A 21,202-nucleotide genomic window follows, 5' to 3' on the forward strand; every position below is an offset into this window, starting at 1 on the left:
CATCTCAATGAGGAACTTGAAACTTTCAGCACAAGTTAGGAGCTTGTAGAGGAACTATTGCTCAAGTTTAAAAGAATAGTCAACTATGCACTGGGTAACTATGTTTCCACTAGAACAGTTCATAATGGGAGGGTCCCTCGATGGTATACAATCACTGTAAAGAAACTTGTAAAGAAGCAGAGACTACTGTGTAATAGAGTTAAAATGGAGCATAGAACTATGGACAGAGAATGCTGAAGGAAGCAGATTTAGCTGTCAAGAGTGAAATTCATGTGAAGCCTTCAGTGACTGCTATAGCAGAATATTGTCAAATGACCTTTCACAAAATCCACAGAAATTCTGATAGTATGTAAAGGCTATTACTGGCAAAAATATTAGTGACAACTCCCCAGAAAATCCGATAGGAACTGAAACTGATGGTTCTACAGAAAAAGCTGAAATGCTTAACTCCAATGAAAAGTTCCTTTCCAAAGGGAAATAATCCTTATATGACTGAAACAGGTGAAACCATTAAAACTGAACATGGACCCAGGGGCTCATGGAATTCTTGTGAGATTCTGTACTGAAAATGAGACTGAGTTAGCTCCTCTTCTAACTACTGATACCAGTTGTTGGAAGAAAGCACAGTTAACACCCAACAACAAGAAGGGTTGTAAAAGTGATCCACAAAACTAATGCCCATATTTTTGGCATCAATTTGTTGTAGAATCTTAGAACATATTGTAAGCTCAAACATAACAAGGTTCCTTGAACAGAATGACCTACTCCATGACAACCAGGATGGACGCTGAAAACATTGATCACATGAAACCCAACTTCCACTTTACTCCCATGACTTTCTGAAAGCTTTGGATCAAGGTAGTCGGGCAGGTACAATACTTTTCTGAAAAACTTTTTACTCAGTACCACATCTGCCCTTATTGTCAAAAGTTTAATCATATGGAGTGTCAAGTGAAATTTGTGACTGGCTTAAGGAATTTTTTGGTAAGGGGGACACAGCATGTTTTCTTCAATGGAGAGGCATAATCAACTGTAGAAATAGCTTTGGGTGTGCCCCAGGGAAGTGTGTTGGGACGCTTGCAGTTCATTTTTTTATGTTAATGACCTTGTGGGAAATGTTAAAAGTACCCTCATATTTTTGCAGATGTTGCAATCATCTATAATGAAGTACTGTCTGAAAGAAGCTGCACAAATATTCTGTTAAATCTTGATAAGATCTCAAAGTGATGCAAAGATATGCAACATGCTTTAAATGTTCAGAAATCTAAAACTGTGCACTGCAAAAAATGAAAAATCATAGTATCCTGTGACTGTAATATCAATGACTTGCAAGTAGAAGTGGTACACCTTGTAAAAATTTGTATGGACATGAAATGGAATGGTCACATAGGCTCAGTTGTGGTTGAAGTAAGTGGTAGACTTCAGTTTATTGGTAGAATACTTGGGATGGGCAATCAATCTGTAAGGTAGATTGTTTACAAATTACTTGTGTTATCCATGTTCATAAGTTTGTTTGACCTGTGGTAGAATGTTACATTAATGTTGGAAAAACTGAACTGGCAGTCTGTTGAAGATAGATGTAAATCATCCCAAGAACCAGTTTTAAATGATGACTCTAGGAATATACTGCAACCCCCTATTTATCGCTAAAAAGTACAAGATAAGAATAATTAGTCATCTTTTGGATTTTCTTGACAGAATGTGAACTTCACATTCAGCATCACATGAATGTTTTCCTGCTAAATAAATCATCACTAAAGGTAAAAAAAAATTTCCCTTACCACAAGCTTTGCACAAATTCATGTAGACTAACTGCCGCAGCTCTGCCTGACTGACCAATACACACTTCTTCACACAACATGGAAGTATTTCATACACACCACTCCATCCTAAGGGTTGAAATTTTTATTTACTGAAGAATAAAATTTCTAATATGATACTAGCATTACAAATTCATATCTGTAGTTGTGAGACCTTAACTTTTTTTGCAAGATTGTCTGAAACATTGTCAGTATATGGAATGTTGCACCACACTTTGTAACTTTAGCATGCTGAGTGACTGCAGTTGACCTGCATACAGAAGTGGTGTGATTTTATTCACTTTCTTTTTTAATGGAATGTCATCAATGCTATAAACATTGCTGGAAGCAGTTTGTTTGGTGATTTGTAGTTCTGATTGAATGGCTGATTTGGAAAATGGAAATTTTACATTCTGTCAAGGACAGAAAGATGACCCTACTGAAAGTATTGGAAATCAACAAACACAAGATACAGAATGCCAGACTGGTATTTAAATGATCAGACTCAATTTCTATTTTAACTCTCGTTAAATTTAGTTTTCTTTACAAATAATATATTCAGACTGTAAATTCATCTTATTTCTCATCATTTGTTAAATATATCTCTACATAAAACTTTGTTTATGCCCTTCTTTAGTTAATGTAATTATTGTAATGCTTTCCTAGGTTATCACTTTCTAATTGTTGTATTGTCTGTACAAGTAATATCTGTTTAAATTGCAAATTGTGTTTATCTGTGCTTACGACATTCAGTTGACACCTGAAGATGACTGAGAATCTGAAAGCCAGTTCATTACCAAATAAATACTATTTTTCAGAACATTAGGAATTGCTTTCCTCTTTAATATTGTATCATGTTCTGCCAAGCACTGAGAGAGAATTCAGTTAATGTTAAAAACATTGCTATTTTGTGTGAACAGTTATGAAAGAAATGGTCTTGGAATCGCTCTGAACTTGAAACCTGAGTGTGAAGTGATGTATTGGGGGAAAAGTGTCATATGCGAATTTGTAAATTTATATATTTTTTGTAGTATCTTGGAGAAGTGAAAAAGAATATTAATTACTGTAAAATGGGGTTACTTTGTGACAGTTTTTAAGGTTTTACTCGCACGGGCCAGACAGTGTAAATTATGAAGTTTAATAAGTAATACCAAGAAGTTGCTGAAACCTTCCAATTTGTGGCCATATGTTATACAAATAAATATGTTCAACAGGAAACCATTATATGAGTGTTACACATTGTCACAAGGTTACCCCACTGGATGGGCTACTGTGTGACAAGCTTTGTTTTTGCTTCGAAACACATGGAAAAATAATCACTGACACAAAGTTACCCCATCAGATGTTTGTTAAAAAGCAATATACAAGACATTGGTTTATTGTTTGACAACATAAAGAATTTACAAAGGTAGCTACTTAATCTAAAAATAAATCTTTAACATTAAAAAAGACCTCGCTTTCCTACTGGTGTTGGAAGTGTTATTTTCATACAGAACTTACTCCGTTGAATAATAAATGGAATCGTCTTGTTCTGGCAACTTGCAGCATTTTTTTCACCATTCCATTTCGCTTACCATGTAGCCTCCTTGCTTGATATCAGTCACTCTTCCAGGGAACATTTCCCCTTCGAAGTTCACTACCACAAAGTCATCAAGTTTGAATGTGCATTCAGGGGACTTCTTAGTGGCCCTTTTCAAGTGGTGCACGTTTCTTGTGTCTCGATGTAACTTACCAATAGTCGAAGGTGCGTCTCTGTCTCATGGCTCATCTGATGAACTTTCACAGAGAACTTCCGAGTCACTCACTCAAATCTTCATCGGTCCACTTGATGATTTCACTCTCATCTGAGGACTTGACCTTATCAGTGACTCTTCTTGAGACTTCAGAACACTTTTCCTTCAGCTGCTGAGTATTGCCGGTACCAGGACTTGAAGATTTCACCTTCGTCCTACCAATGGTCGCTTCTACTACTGGTATGCTGATTTTATGGTTGTATAATTATACTGTTTACATAAATACTACAATTAACGTCAAATGACGCCGTAATGTAGCCAACATATTAACAGTCAGGCGTACATACATGTTTTCTGGTGTTCTTTCACATGAATGGCTCTAGAACACGACGTTTACAACAATTCAAACAATGGTTCCAAAGCTGGTTTCAAGACAAACGCAGTGCCAACGAACAAAAGAAGCGCAGCAGATTCAGCTGGCTGCCGCAAGATGGTGCAGCACTGCAGGCAAGCTGCTGGAGCTAATCTTTGGTTTCTAGGCATCTTGGACGCAGCGGGAGATTCAAAATAAGCGAAAATTAACATATGTCATAAAGTAGCCCCTACAGTCACAAAGTAACCCCATTTTACGGTACAATTTTTCTTGTGTGAAATAAATCAACTGAACTTAAAACTTCTTTTGTCTGCAGAGTAAGAAGATAGATACTTAAATTTCTCAATCTTAATGAGCTGTATTCTTATGAAGAATAAGAAGTACCAGTAAATACTGTTGTAATAATACTGTAAATATGTTACTATGCAATTATTGACTCACAGAGTATGAAACTATATGAAGTCATCAATTTATATCTTTTCAGATTCAAAAATCAGTTAAATTGAAGATGGAAAGAAATAAGAAATTATTATTCACAGGACCACACAATCTCATCCAAATGTGCGCATTGTATTGCATGTGGGGTATTATAGGGAGACTACACATCTATGACTGTGAAGTGTAGTAGATAGCAATGCAACTGTAATGTGTCACATAGCATGATGCACCTTTTGCCCTATTAATATTTTATAACATTGGCAATGGACATTTCCTTGATGTCAGTTCATTCGTTTATTTTGCTGTTCGGGACCCACAATTTTTGTTTCGTGTTTATTCATCCTTTTTTAATATGTGGGACTATCCAAAATTAACAGATTGTTGCAAACGCAACAAAATACTTTTAGTACATCATACAAAAAATTCTGATTTTTACCCGAGTTTAAAAATCAACATGTACTATACTCTTTGAGTTATCGACTAAAAATATTTGTCATTGTCATTAAATTAATACCTGATCGTTTCTGCAACATTGTTCAAAAAGTCATTCATTTGGGTATACGTTTGTAAAGCTGTATATTGTATTTATCGACATAAAACTCTCTTTGTGCGTAGGTCAAACGTTCCAGTTCATAGCGATAATGTCGTATAGTACAGTCGGTGACAGAATTCACAAGACCCCTTGCCTCATTGTAATGCTGAGCTTCAAAACTTGCTCTCTGTTAACACAGCATCATGCGCAAGGAGAGAGGTGCTATCGTCATATTACAGGCATGCAGTCGAAAAAGCAGTCTGACCATTGTGAGAATGTTCTAGGTAAATATAGGAGATTATATTGCTACTGATTCATGTATGTCTCACGCTTGTCTGTCGCGTCCAACAAACTAACGAAAAAAAGCAATTTTTTATGGAATTAACAAATAAAACCGAACTAAAGGTTATGATTATAGCTTTACAGAACAGTATTTTTAATAAAATAAAGTATCCCAAATTGTCACAAATTAGCAGGCTAATATACATTTTTGCCTTCGAAACAGTCTGTATCCATGTTCTGTCCACAGTCATACTGAAGTAAGGAAGTAACGTTACGGATCCACCAAGAACCTATGCAAGTCTTGTAGCAGCAGTACACACATAAGAAAATGCACTTAACAGTTCATTCAGTGCCACAATTAGGTTTATGCAGTTGACAGAAGCAGAAGAAGAAGTCGCTATCAACTGTGCAATTCAGAAAATTTTTAACCTTATAACATTTCAGCTCCTCAACACCAAATTAAAACGTTCCACTTCAATTTGTTTGCACTTATAGCGATCCCAGCTTCCTCAACCAAATTAAAACGTTGCATTAGGAGGTGTCTGCTTCGTGCAAAGGTCTTGAGTTCATATTGACGACAACAAGTAATTCTTCATTACAGACGTTTATTTACAAACAAAACTGACAGACTTCACAGACTCAACAACTGACTCTCCGAGCTAACCGCACTGCATATCCGAACTGGCAACTGACAACTCCTAGGTGTATTAATATCTTTCCAAACAATGAGAGTCTTTGACAATGTTTTGTTTACAATACGATAGGAATTCACGACTTAAAACTAAATTAGACATTACAGAATTTTAGTACAGATTAAAGTAAGTAAAAGGATCACTACATATAAATTCTTACAAGCATAATTTCCAAATAGATTTTATAACATTTTTCTACCACCTTCTGGATAACCTTCACCAGATTTGTACCTATGTTTCCAGAAATATCTTGACATTTGATTCTGGATATTTCTTGAGTGATTTAGAACAACTATTTATATGTAAAATGATTTAAATCGTGTTTCAAAACGTAAATAAATCTTTTTAGCAATATTTCTTGATACAAATCGTCTTTCGAAATTAGGTTATAAAACAGTTTTCACAAGTTTTCGTATTTTTGCGATCATAATATAGAATTTCTCCATAGAAAGTTCCAGAAGTGTGCATTAAACGTTCATTTACAGACTTTCTCTTTAGCTGGTGAGTTTTTAAAAGTATCTTGTCCATATTATACGAAATAATTTAGCTCAAAACTGATAATTTATACAATTAATCAGAGCTACAGCAAACAGTGAGTCTTTCTTTTACAAAATGAAATATAATTACAAAATTGAATGAAAATAGGTTACTAACACTAATATATATTTACATTAATTCTATTTTTGTTCTTTCTGTGCAAAATGTCCTAATATTGACACATTACAATATTTAAACATCACCAAAGTTTCCCTTTACATTTTGCATATCTGTATCGACATCCCCTAAAAGTCTACAGTATCGAATACTTCAATATGTCCCAATATGTCCTGTAATGTTACAACCTCTAGATCTGTTGGATGCAGAATCAAGGTAGTGGTAGCATATCTTTACTATAAATCTGCCTGCTTGTAGTTCTTTCATAAATGAGGTAAAAAACTTGTCTCCAGAGATATTATGACAGCACTCTTTCCCCTGCGGGGCGAAAGCTTTACTGTTAAGCCAGCATACAACTACGTCAAACAGCGCTCCCTTATTGTGCCATTGATGACGAAGATGGAGAATTTGCAATGTAAATGGTGAAGGAAGCTGCAATTTCTGTTGGAATGAGATTTCTAGACTCAAAAACATTAATTTGCTACCTCTTTGTTATACCTTAAATGAGAACAGTGCGGAAATTTAATCTAAAGAACAAGACTATATTGACTGAATTTACTATGATAAAACAGAACTACTCTAAGAAGTAGATCTAGAATCACATAGTTGCCAAATGTATTGTACAATGTTCCCAAATTTCCATTTGACTGCTACTATTTGGCTCTAACGTCTTGTTACTAATAATATCTAGATGCTCCGACTGCAACTCGAACATCATAGAGAGCAGTAAAAATGATTTCCGTGGTTCCCCTCTTCTATAGCTGTCGCAGACGTATTTCTTTTTTTGCCTTCACTGAGCTGCAAACTAAAATACTTATCATTGCAAGCGATTCGTTTCTTTAGCTTCACCAGACGCTGTTACCATTAATAGTAAATAACATTCATTTTAGTATTATGTATTTGAAAACAGTTTTCCTTATTAATGCTTGCATTCGCATTGCTTCTGAAGGATAATAATACAATTCAAAAGACAACATAACGTAGTTTGTAGATGTTCACGTTTGGCGATCAGATTTCATTTATTTATTTTGATCCTCTGACTCACACATTGTACAGAAATGCACATCATGATATAGGACAGGTCATTTGATAGATATTAGGCATTTATAAGAAGAGGTACATGTCTATGAATCTATAAAATGATTACATACTTATATCACATGTGTTATGTACTTAGGTCTTATATTTATTCTGTGCCAGAATTTAGCATTTATACCAATAAAACTTACTTTCAGGTATGTTACGAAAGGTCAGTTGTTTGGGATCCATTATCTGATGTTTTTGTTGAGCGGTTCCTTACAGCAGTTCCTTATACCAGCTTGTTTTCGAGGTATTTCTGTATGCTGTATAGTCAGTGTTTAATTAGGAGAGACCGTAGTTTTACTTTAAAATCCTTCACTTGTGTAATGTTCTTCACTGCTGTTGGTAGATAATTGTCGAGTTTTGTTGCCATATATTTGACACCTTTGGTGTATAGTTTGGTTGAATGGGGAATTACTCGGAGAGAGTTCTTTGACTTTGTATCATGTTGGTGACAGTTTGAGTTTATATCTAAGTTGCTAATATTTTTCTTGGTGAAACATAGTAGGTCAAGTATGCTTTATACTGACTGGAACAGAGGTTTATAGGATTCTTTCTGCTGTTTGAATAGTATTATTCTAAGTACATTTTTTTTGCAGTTAAAACACTGCTTCAGCACCGTGGTCTCAAAAGATAATTCTGTAGCTTAGTATAGAGTGGAAAAGACATTGATGTGAGGGTGCTGGTATTAACAGTATTCCTTATTTGTCTAATCATGAAACATACTTTCAAAATGGTTCAAATGGCTCTGAGCACTATGGGACTTAACATCTGTGGTCATCAGTCCCCTAGAACTTAGAACTACTTAAACCTAACGAACCTAAGGACATCACACACATCCATGCCTGAGGCAGGATTTGAACCTGCGACCGTAGCAGTCACGCGGTTCCGGAATGAGCGTCTTAACCGCGAGACCATCGCGGCCGGCGAAACATACTTTACTCAATTTGGTGCAGGTTATTTCAATACGTCTTTTCCATGTAAGTGTGTCAGTAATGGTAACCCCTCCAAAATTTGGTTTCTTTTACATACGTTGCAAATAACAAAAAGTTTCAAATCTTAAAGAATACCATGCAATTGAACTTTTCACAATGACCAAAGAATTGAATTTGAAAGCTGTGAAGTTAAACAAGGTTGAATGATTGCTGTGCAAGTTCAGTTCGAGAATCTGAAAACACGAAACCGGATGCAGTTGTGATGAGAACGTGAAACAAGGAACATAAGAGGCCATCTGCAATGTGTCGAATATGTCATTCTAACGCTATATTGTCTTTCACTCTATAAAAACCAAAGACATGAAAAAATCATCTAATCAACAGCGAAAAGCGCCATATGAATGAGCTTTTCAAGTTTCAGCCAGCTTAAGACAGACAGGAACCAAATATTCAGAAGATGTTACCCTAGGTGTGCGTGGGGCGAAATGTCTGTCCAGTATCTCGCAAATGGTGCATTCTTAGGATGTCCACTGGACAATCACAACATTCACGTGTGAATTATCGAGGTGTAGTTGTTGAAATATGTTGCTGTTTTAAATATTACGGCATTTGTGGCCGGATCTGACTCAGTGGAAACCCAATTTCTAATTTAATTTCATCTTGGAGACTACTGGGAAGTCTTAATAACGCTTTCAGGATAGCCACTACACATAACCGCTTGTCTCCTGTTACAACTGCTCATTGGCTGTTGCTTAGCTAAAAAGTCGAGGGTCACATAAACAAGGTAAAACCAGAAGGACAAATAGGCACCTCACTCTTTGCATCACTGTGGAATAACTTGAAAAAGTTAAGCACTGTTAAGGCAACGAATTTAGATGAAATGGAGTTGTTGAAATAAATTAAACATCTCTAGATGGAGCACAAATAATTTCTTCCATAAGAATTTCCATTTTGAAATCGCCCCTACACAGCTAACGAATGCCAAATACTTTTAACTGAAGATCTCTTCTATTAGTTTTAAAGACTTTGGTAACCAGAGGTTGTGGTGGGAAGCGTTCGGCACCCAATACTGTCGTCATTATAGTTCTGGTTCGACACAATCCCCACCTAGCATCCTACAGTTCCAGTGAAAAGCTTAGTAATGACATAATTTCGGGAACACAGTGAGGAAGAGAGAACAAAATAGTCCACAAATTACAGGAACTGAAACTAGTCAGTTTCCAAGAAATCAATGAGATAAAATCTTGCTTTAACAATACTAATATCATCATTGCAGTCATGAGAGATGTATGATGCGTTGACTAATTAAGTGGCAACAAAACGACTATTCACGTCGGTCTTTAGACTGTATGAATTGGATGGTGTACTATCATACTTTCGGAAAAACAGCATCAACACATTCCCGAAGATTGCAAGAGCCGACAAGTGGGAGAACTGTTGCACAATCAGCTTAACGGATCATGCATCCAAGTTGCTGACAAGAATAATATACAGAAGAATGGAAAATAATGTTGAGGATGTGTTAGATAACAATCATTTTGGCTCTAGGAAAGGTAAAGGTGCTAGGGAGGCGATTCTGACATGGTTGATAATGGAGGCAAAACTAAAGAAAACTCAACGCATATTCATAGAATTTGTAGACCTGGATAGGCGGTCGACAGTGTGAAATGGTGCAAGATGTTCTAAATTCTGAAAAAATGGGGGTAAGCTATAGAGGAAGAAGGGTAATATATGGTAAATAAAAATGCCAAGAGGGAGCAGCAAGGGTGGAAGACCAATGATGAAGTGCACAGCTCAAAAATGTTGTAAGACAGAGATGTAGTCTGTCGCCTGTATTGTTCAATGTGTACATCGAAGAAGCATTGATGAAAATAAAAGAAGGGTTTGTGAATGGAATTAAAATTCAGGACGATAGAATATCAATGATAAGACTCGCTGGTAACACCGCTATCCCCAGTGAAACTGAGAAAGAATTACAAGATCTATTGAACAGGATAAACAGTTTAATGAGTTCAGAATACTGATTGAGAGTAAACTGAAGAAAACCGAAAGTAATGAGGAATAACAGAAATGAGAACAGCGAGAAACTTAACATCAGGAATGGTAATCACGAAGTAGATGAAGTTAAAGAATTCTGCTACCTAGGCAGCAAAACAACCCAAGACGGACAGAGCAAAGAGGACATAGAAAACAGACCAACACTGGCAAAGAGAGTAGTCCAGGCCAAGAGAAGTATTACTAGTATCAAACAGAAGCCTTAATTTCAGGAAGACATTTCTGAGAATGTGCATTTGGAGCACAGCATTGTAAGGTAGTGAAACATGGACTGTGAGAAAACATTGAGATGTGATGCAACAGACGAATGTTGAAAATTAGGTGGACTGACGCGGTTAGGAGTAGAAGGCTCTCCTCAAAATCGTCGAAGAAAGGAATAAATGGAAAATAGTGACGAGAAGAAGGGACAGCATAGTAGTACAGCTGTAAAGACGTCACACAGTAACTTCCACGGTACACGCTGGTTGACACAGAAGAGGAATTCGTGGCGGCCGCATCAGACCAGTGAGAACACTGTCGACCTTTTTTTCTTTCTCTTTTTCGTTTTTTATGAGGTATATTATTTTACATATTTTTTCCAGTGGATTACGATAGTCACTTGGACATCTATGAGCAATATGTTTCGACTGAAATTACGTACAGCCATAATTAAACTGTATACGCCATGTCTGCATAAGATTCACTGACAGTATGGTATTAGTGAATGAAAAGATACTGCCAAAGGAACTGAACACTAACTGCAAGAAATACGGTTTGAAGATAAATGTGAGGAATATAAAGGCAATGACTTTTTACAAGGTAATCAAAGTCGATGCAAGTGAAAATTTGTGATGTTAGTGGAACACGTTCATAATTTGAGATTCTTAGGGTGCAAAATCAACAGTATCATGACATATCCTGAAGAAATAAAAACAAAGAAATGTTTTCAGAAAGACGAGGGGTTTCTGAGATCTATTAAATAATTAAGGAAAAGTGATGTGTTTTCTGTGGAGTGTTCCCTCTACGGTGTAAAAACATGGACACTGCTATGGAGAGAGAAAAGATAAACTGCAGAAGTGATTAAAATCAGAAAAAGAAATTTGCCGGGATCTGCCAAATGGGTACAACACCTCCTCCTGCTCATCACCAACGACATTCTCCTATTTGAATTATACATGAACAAAGGATTACGAAAATATTTATATATCATAAGAATGACCAGTGGCTAAATAATAATTTTGGTGTGAACTACACGATTTGCAAAATTTCATTTAATTTTTACAGTGTTACAGAACCGAAAGAGATAAAATAAAGCCAATAGAATTATTCGCAGCTCTCTGGGTGGATAAACTCCTATGCATTTGCGCTGGTGAGGTCAAGGAGAGTAATGTGAAATATGCCGGTAAAAAGAAGATACTTCTGAGAATGTGCATTTGGAGCACAGCATTGTATGATAGTGAAAAATGGTGTATAAACCCAGAAAAGAAGAGAATCGAAGCGTTTAAGATGGGGTGCTACAGGAGAATATTCAAAATTAGCTGGACTGATAAGGTAAGGAATAAGGAGGCTCTCAAGAGATTTAGCGAGGAAAAGGAATATATGGAAAAAACTGACAAGCAGAAGGAACGGAACGCTAAGACATCTGTTAAGACATCGGGGAATAACTTCCACTGCAATAAAGGGAACTGTAGAGGGAAACAGAGATTGGAATACGTCCAGAAAATAACTGAGGATGTAAGTTACAAGGACTACTCTGAGATGAAGACGTTGGCACAGGAGACGAATTTGTGGCGGGCTGCATCAAACCAATGAGAAGACTGATTAAAAAAAAAAAGTTTCTCAAGACAGACATTTGGAATCGACAGATATTGGCGGAGCTGCAAATCTTGCGTGGAAATAGTGAACTAGCGCAATGCTCTATGTGTGGGCATGGAGAAATATCGGGAGTTTCTTGAAAGTATGTCTTACGCAGTGGAGACATGTTGATTGGGCCACACTCTGACATATTTGAAACTTCACTTGGTGAAAGAAGGGTGGAAACAAATCGACACTTATTTTGTTTAAGATGCCAACAGTCAACACTTTCCTAGAAAAAGTTTTGATGCTACTGTATCAGTCCACACACGTCTTGTTATACCAAGCCAGTTGGCTGCATAACAGTACAGATTACAATTTTTGTACTCGATGTTCAGATACAATCCTATGCTGTAAAATTTTTCCTTTTGGTGTCGCTGATTTATGTGACATCAATGTTTTTGTGATATCGATAAATACAATGGATTTCTATACAACGTAAATGAAGATTTCAATTATTATTAAAATTAGATTTTATCAACAAAATTCTTACACAGTCTTATGTAACTCATAGTAATTGAAAGTGAAAAACTTCTTTTTTTTTTTTTTTTTTTTTTTTTTTTTTTGTCGTCAGTCTACTGACTGGTTTGATGCGGCCCGCCACGAATTCCTTTCCTGTGCTAACCTCTTCATCTCAGAGTAGCACTTGCAACCTACATCCTCAATTATTTGCTTGATGTATTCCAATCTCTGTCTTCTTCTACAGTTTTTGTCCTCTACAGCTCCCTCTAGTATCATGGAAAGCATTCCCTCATGTCTTAAAAAATGTCCTATCACCCTGTCCCTTCTCCTTATCAGTGTTTTCCACATATTCCTTTCCTCTCTGATTCTGTGTAGAACCTCCTCTTTCCTTACCTTATCAGTCCACCTAATTTTCAACATTCGTCTGTAGCACCACATCCCAAATTCTTCGATTCTCTTCTGTTCCGGTTTTCCCACAGTCCATGCTGTACTCCAGACGTACATCCTTAGAAATTTCTTCCTCAAATTAAGGCCGGTATTTGATTTTAGTACACTTCTCTTGGCCAGAAATGCCTTTTTTGCCATAGCAAGTCTGCTTTTCATGTCCTCCTTGCTCCGTCCGTCATTCGTTATTTTACTGCCTACGTAGCAGAATTCCTTAACTTCATTGACTTTGTGACCATCAATCCAGATGTTAAGTATCTCGCTGTTCTCATTTCTACTACTTCTCATTACCTTCGTCTTTCTCCGATTTACTCTCAAACCATACTGTGTACTCATTAGACTGTTCATTCCGTTCAGCAGATCATTTAATTCTTCTTCACTTTGACTCAGGATAGCGATGTCATCAGCGAATCATATCATTGATATCCTTTCACCTTGTATTTTAATTCCACTCCTGAACCTTTCTTTTATTTCCATCATTGCTTCCTCGGTGTACAGTTTCAAGAGTAGGGGCGAAAGGCTACAGCCTTGTCTTACTCCCTTCTTAATACGAGCACTTCTTTCTTGATCGTCCACTCTTATTATTCCCTCTTGGTTGTTGTACATATTGTATATGTCCCGTCTCTCCCTATAGCTTACCCCTACTTTTTTCAGAATCTTGAACAGCTTGCACCATTTTATATTGTCGAACACTTGTTCCAGGTCGACAAATCCTATGAACGTGTCTTGATTTTTCATAAGCCTTGCTTCCATTATTAGCCGTAACGTCAGAATTGCCTCTCTCGTGCCTTTACTTTTCCTAAAGCCAAACTGATTGTCACCTAGCGCATTCTCAATTTTCTTTTCCATTCTTCTGTATATTATTCTAGTAAGCAGCTTCGATGCCTGAGCTCTTAAGCTGATTGTGCGATAATTCTTGCACTTGTCCGCTCTAGACGTCTTCGGAATTGTGTGGATGATGCTTTTCCGAAAGTCATATGGTATGTCGCCAGACTCATATATTCTACACACCAACGTGAATAGTCGTATTGTTGCCACTTCCCCTAATGATATTAGAAATTCTGATGGAATGTTATCTATCCCTTCTGCCTTATTTGACCGTAAGTCCTCCAAAGCTGTTTTAAATTCCGATTCTAATACTGGATCCCCTATCTCTTCTAAATCGACTCCTGTTTCTTCTTCTATCACATCAGACAAATCTTCACCCTCATAGAGGCTTTCAATGTATTCTTTCCACCTATCTGCTCTCTCCTCTGCATTTAATAGTGGAATTCCCTTTGCAGTCTTAATGTTACCACCGTTGCTTTTAATGTCACCAAAGGTTCTTTTGACTTTCCTGTATGCTGACTCTGTCCTTCCGACAATCATATCTTTTTCGATGCCTTCACATTTTTCCTGCAGCCATTTCGTCTTAGCTTCCCTGCACTTCCTATTTATTTCATTCCTCAGCGACTTGTATTTCTGCTTTCCTGATTTTCCCGGAACATGTTTGTACTTCCTCCTTTCATCAATCAACTGAAGTATTTCTTCTGTTACCCATGGTTTCTTCGCAGCTACCTTCTTTGTACCTATGTTTTCCTTCCCAACTTCTGTGATAGCCGTTTTTAGAGATGTCCATTCCTCTTCAACTGTGCTGCCTACTGCGCTATTCCTTATTGCTGTATCTATAGCGTTAGAGAACTTCAAACGTTTCTCATCATTCCTTAGAACTTCCGTATCCCACTTCTTTGCTTATTGATTCTTCCTGACTAATGTCTTGAACTTCAGCCTACTCTTCATCACTACTATATTGTGATCTGAGTTTATATATGCTCCTGTGTACGCCTTACAATCCAGTATCTGATTTCGGAATCTCTGTCTGACCATGATGTAATCTAATTGAAATCTTCCCGTATCTCCCTGCCTTTTTCAAGTATACCTCCTCCTCTTGTGATTCTTGAACAGGGTATTCGCTATTACTAGCTGAAACTTGTGACAGAACTCAATTAGTCTTTCTCCTCTTTCATTCCTTGTCCCAAGCCCATATTCTCCTGTAACCTTTTCTTCTACTCCTTCCCCTACAACTGCATTCCAGTCGCCCATAACTATTAGATTTTCGTCCCCCTTTACATACTGCATTACCCTTTCAATATCCTCATACACTTTCTCTATCTGTTCATCTTCAGCTTGCGACGTCGGCATGTATACCTGAACTATCGTTGTCGGTGTTGGTCTTCTGTCGATTCTGATTAGAACAACCCAGTCACTGAACTGTTCACAGTAACAGACCCTCTGCCCTACCTTCCTATTCATAATGAATCCTACACCTGTTATACCATTTTCTGCTGCTGTTGATATTACCCAATACTCATGTGACCAGAAATCCTTGTCTTCCTTCCACTTCACTTCACTGACCCCTACTATATCTAGATTGAGCCTTTGCATTTCTCTTTTCAGATTTTCTATCTTCCCTACCACGTTCAAGTTTCTGACATTCCATGCCCCTACTCGTAGAACATTATCCTTTCATTGATTATTCAATGCTTTTCTCATGGTAACCTCCCCCTTGGCAGTCCCCTCCCGGAGATCCGAATGGGTGACTATTCCGGAATCTTTTGCCAATGGAGAGATCATCATGACACTTCTTCAACTACAGGCCACATGTCCTGTGGATACACGTTACGTATCTTTAATGCAGTGGTTTCCATTGCCTTCTGCATCCTCATGTCGTTGATCATTGCTGATTCTTCCGCCTTTAGGGGCAATTTCCCACCGCTAGGACAAGAGAGTGCCCTGAACCTCTATCCGCTCCTCCGCCCTCTTTGACAAAGCCGTTGGCAGAATGAGGCTGACTTCTTATGCCGGATGTCTTATATGAAAAACATATAAATCCTAATACATCCATTTTCTTTGATTTTTACTTTTTTGCTTCAAGAGACTCATTGTATCCCGTGGGCTGGTAACTATCATAAAAACGTTCAGAGCATAAAAAATCCAAGCACCACCAGCAACGTACGAAGTAACATATGTCACACTCATCTTCTTTATTGTGAATATCATTAGGAAAAGTAACTTCGTTAATTGTCTCGTAAATACATCACGATCTGCCGATAATTTCAGGGGAAGCAAGCAATGGAAAGCATTTTGTCGAAAGCTGGAGCTTGCAATTGCTTTTGGATCGAGGCGTATATTTTACTAATTTCATTGTTTCTAGGTGTAATTTCCGCTTGCTATACGGTGCAAATGGGACAATTTTGTAATGGCCAAATGTAACTGTCATTAAAGGCTACCCTTGGTCTAGGGGTTACCGGCACGGTAGCTCAGCGTATTCGGTCAGAGGGTTAGCTGCCCTCTGTAATAAAGAAACTGAGTGAATCGATCAATAACGAACTTCAATGGGCGTCAGGTGACGTCCGCCACCAACAATTGAAACGAAAAATAACGAACAAAAGGCGACTAAAAAACAAAAGGGTAGCGCCCTTGATTCATAATCAAAACGTCTTCGGTCCCGGGTTCTATCCCCGCCACTGCCTAAATTTTGATAAATATTCAGCATTGGCGGCCGAAGGCTTTCGGCATAAGAAGTCGGCCTCATTCTGCCAACGGCCTTGTAAAAGAGGGCGGAGGAGCAGATAGAGGTTCAGGGCACTCTCTTGTCAGTAGACTGATAACAAAAAAAAAAGAAGGTATGATGTATACCTTCTTGACAGAACGGCATCCACTCTGACAGAATTACTTTTAATGAACACGTCGATATTCCGGCTTCCGTCCCACGAGTCAATAATGCATAGGAACGACTCCATTTATATGTAAGGCCGCGAAACTTGGTGCAAAAACTGTTGACAGCACTTTTAATTAGCTTTTTTGAGTATGTTATTTTTGCCTACACATTGCGATGCCGTTCCGTTGACTGGTTAGGTCTTGTTAGACTGGAGGTGCAAACTTGTCGTTAACTTCTAGGAAATAAACAAAACTCTGTTAGAAACAGTTAGTCGGAAAGTGTTAATCGATATATGGCTTCACAAGAACAAAACAGCTTCCGTGAAGACCCATCTGATAAGCAAATGACCGTCACGAGGTAACTATAAAATGATTGATTCGTGGGTGTCCGATAGTTTTACAGAGGCTAGACACAGTGGAAATGTGGTTCATAGACGAGCATAGTGGCAGGTGGCAAAGGATGCGGAAGCCTCACTGCCTGAAACACTTGATCAGAATCACCCAGGGGAAACAAAGAATTAGGCAGTGTCGTTTCACCAACCCGAACACACCAGCACCAATGACAAGCTGTTGTTTGATGATTTATTAGAAACTGCAACACTTTTTCTACTTTAAACTATCTCTATAATTTCTGAAATCCGAGATGGCACCGAGTGTAAACTGCGTATTTAGTAGGTCCGTAAATGCTGTTAAAAATTCCGTAGAAAAATGTCTGTAATGCAAAGATTTATGAGTATACAGTGAAACAAAGTGTATTTCATACAATATAATAAGAAAAGTGGTGGAAGTAAGAAACGAAAAAACTGTAAAACATATAAATTAAATCTCGAGTGAAGCGACAACGTCGTATCATGATTACTCGAGAATAACGAACACTGATACATGCTCCTGCGAAAAACATGCGGAGAATGGTGTAATGTGCGTAAAATGCAAGACATATACCACTTTAGCTGTGTTAAAGAAAATGCCAAGAGAAAGATTTGGATGCGCGATAAATATGATGACTATGAGTTAGGTTTAAAACTTAGGAATGAAAACTGTACAAATGAAGCAATCAGTGTGCTGCTGAATGATATTATGGAACTGAAACGTAAGTATAACACACTGCCACAGCAAAAACTGCATGTGAACTTGCAAAATAAGTGTATAAAACGGAGCATTACAGTGTCCACTGCATTGAAATTTTAACAAACTACCAAAAATGCCCACTCAGTGACCTGTATAAATTCAAAAGTGTAATAACAAAGTGGGTAAAAAGCAGAGCCTTCTATACAGTGAAAGAATTTGAAGAATGTGTAACAGATGATTTGGAGTTTTTAGATGAGGCTATGCTTAATAATAAATTGTAATATTTTATGAAGCTACCGGGGTGGCAAGCTGATTCATTGTGCCATAGTGTATAAGGCAATATAGAGATAAAATTTATGATTATTTTAATTGTATACAGATTATTTAGATACAAAGAGACTAATATGATATGCTGATCCATTGTGGCATACTGTATTTGGTTTGCAAATGGTTCAGATGTCTCTGAACACTATGGGACTTAACATCTGAGGTCATCAGTCCCCTAGAACTTAGAACTACTTAAACCTAACTAACCTAAGGACATCACACACATCCATGCTGGAGGCAGGATTCGAACCTGTGACCGTAGCTGTCGCGTGGTTCCAGACTGAAGCACCTAAACCGCTCGGCCACTCCGCCCGGCATTTGGTTTGCAACAAGTGATCAGTTTGTGTTACAATCTACTTTTGTAAAGTACCTAGTTACTTATGTAAAAGCCTCCTTGCAAAATAATTAGGCAAGGATAATTGTAAAATAACTGTAATGCTGTAACTATAAAACATATGACGACACCAATTACATGTAGGTCTAAACATGTTCAAAGGTGAATATATATTCTATTCAACCCTGATTTAGTTATAAGTACTAATCAAACAGAATGTATTACGTCTCTGTAAGACAATGTTATTGTTTTGAGGTTAGAAAGTTACAGAAATACCTGTCGGCCAACTGAAACAAAGAAATCTATCGACAGCTTTTGGACAATGTGTTGCTACTTTACATAAAAACCCGCTCAAGTGCGATTAGGACTCATGCTCTGAAGGTTCGGTGCAAAGTTAATTATGTATGTAGATAATAACAATAATAATAATTTCTTGTGGCTCCATGGCCTGGTCCAAGTCTTTCTATAAGACGCCACTTCGGCGACTTGCACGTCCCTAATGAATGAATGAGAATGGGAACTTACAGTTCAAGGTTTTACGAAAATCACATGTTGTTTCGGGCGGCTGCTGATGTAGCTGAGAGGAGAAGGCTAGGTTAAAACAAAGATAGAGAAATCCGTGATCCAACCGAGATTCCAGTTATGGCACGAACTCTGAGTGTTCAGGCACGCTCTTTACCTCTAAATTATCGCGTGTGACATGTACCTGGATAATTCATCTACGTGTTTTTATGAATGAGTTTAGCCGCGCGCAGTGGGCGTGTAGTTGTAGAGGCACCATGTCACTGATTGCGCGGCCCCTCCCGCTGGAGGTACGAGCTCTCCCTCGGGCATAGGTGTGTGTGTTGACTTAGTGTAAGTTAGTTTAAATAGTGTGTAAGTCTAGGGACCGATGACCTCAGCAGTTTGGTCGCTTAGGAATTCACACACATTTGAACATTGGAATGAGTTTTCTGGCATCAAATAATGTGTCATACAGGGCCACATCTTCTGATTGCCTTGGCTAAGAAGTTTAAATTATTGAAAGGGAGAAGGAACCAGGCATATTAGTGTTTGACATAAATTTAAATTTGATACCTCTACCCGTCTAGGCGCTCAGTCCGGAACCGAGCGACTGCTACTGTCGCAGGTTCTAATCCTGCCTCGAGCATGGATGTGTGTGGTGTCCTTAGGTTAGTTAGATTTAAGTAGTTCTAAGTTCTAGGGGACTGATGACCTCAGATGTTAAGTCCCATAGTGCTCAGAGCCATTGGAACCTCTACCCGTCCCTGAGAAAGGGTGGTCTTAACACTCGGACAGACTGGCAGATACACAGGTGGCCAACGAAGTGATCTTATAAGGGTCCCATTTATACCGAGTGAGGTAATGAACCCAAAAAATATCGTTGTTTCTGTACAATTTTGAGAGTGAAAAGTTATCCTTGCTGATATGATGGAATAATTGTCGATGAAATAGCAGTATTGGCGTTTTCATTAAAAGTGGTTCCGCCAAGTGTATGCCGTTCTGCCAACCCTAAGACGTATACGTGTAATGACGGGTGAAGAATTACATTCGCCAATTACAAAAGTGCCCTATTCTCATCGTACAGCAAACGGAAAACACAAGGAGAAGCGATGTAATTAACAAAATATTTTCCTGGGTCCGTAATCAAATGCAGGCTCCAGCTTTCGCGAAAATGTTTTCATTTGCTTGATTTGCCGCGAAATTGTCGCGAGGTACTTAGAACGTTAACAAAGTTGCTTTTTCTAATAATGATCCCATGAAAGAACGTGGCTGTGACGTGTGCTTTCATGCGTTGCTGGTGGGGTTCCTTATTTGATGCTTTGAACGTTTTATGATAGGTATTACCCCACAGAATACGCTAAATCTCTTTCTGTAGAAAAGTAAAAATCACAGCAAAAACTGATGTACCAGAATTTATATGTTTTTCATTTGAAATTACTGTTAGTTACATATTGTTATATAAGATTTGTGGAGATAAAATCTAATTTTGATAATATTTTAAATACTTATTTATTTCGTGAATAATTTTGTCATATTCCTTGATGTCACAAAAATGCTGATGTCATTGATGCCACATAGGCCAACTTTTGAGACAACAAATGGGAAAAAAATAACGTCATAAGATTGGATTTGAACTAGGAGAAAAAAAATGGAACTACGCTATCAGTTCGCTTGGTATAACAAGGCATCTGCGAACTGATACAGTGGCATTGAGTGCTTGGAAATGACATATTTCATTTCCTGAGGTTTTTGGTCTCTGAGCTTTTCAATGCAGCTGTAGGAGGCTAGTTTCGAACTGCATCACACAGGGACCCGAGATCATGACAATATCGCGTGGTTGACGCTTCACATTGCAGTTACTGAAAGGTTTAAAATGATTCGAAAAGATCTTCAATCAGAACTGCTTATCTTTTCGTGTTACCAGGATCCGGAACCGAACTTGCATTGCAATCATTCAC

General features: G+C 37.8%; 1 long non-coding RNA gene across 1 annotated transcript in view; it reads left to right on the forward strand.

The window, feature by feature from the left end:
* Positions 1-2,791: 2,791 nt before the first annotated feature.
* The window catches only part of LOC126278975 (uncharacterized), a 29,582-nt gene continuing 11,171 nt past the window's right edge, over positions 2,792-21,202 (forward strand). Inside the window, exon 1 of the long non-coding RNA XR_007550773.1 lies at positions 2,792-5,975. This is a non-coding gene — a long non-coding RNA (uncharacterized LOC126278975). The remainder of the gene's footprint in view (positions 5,976-21,202) is intronic.

This window comes from Schistocerca gregaria, chromosome 6 (genome assembly GCF_023897955.1).
Source record: "Schistocerca gregaria isolate iqSchGreg1 chromosome 6, iqSchGreg1.2, whole genome shotgun sequence".
Taxonomy (NCBI): domain Eukaryota; kingdom Metazoa; phylum Arthropoda; class Insecta; order Orthoptera; family Acrididae; genus Schistocerca; species Schistocerca gregaria.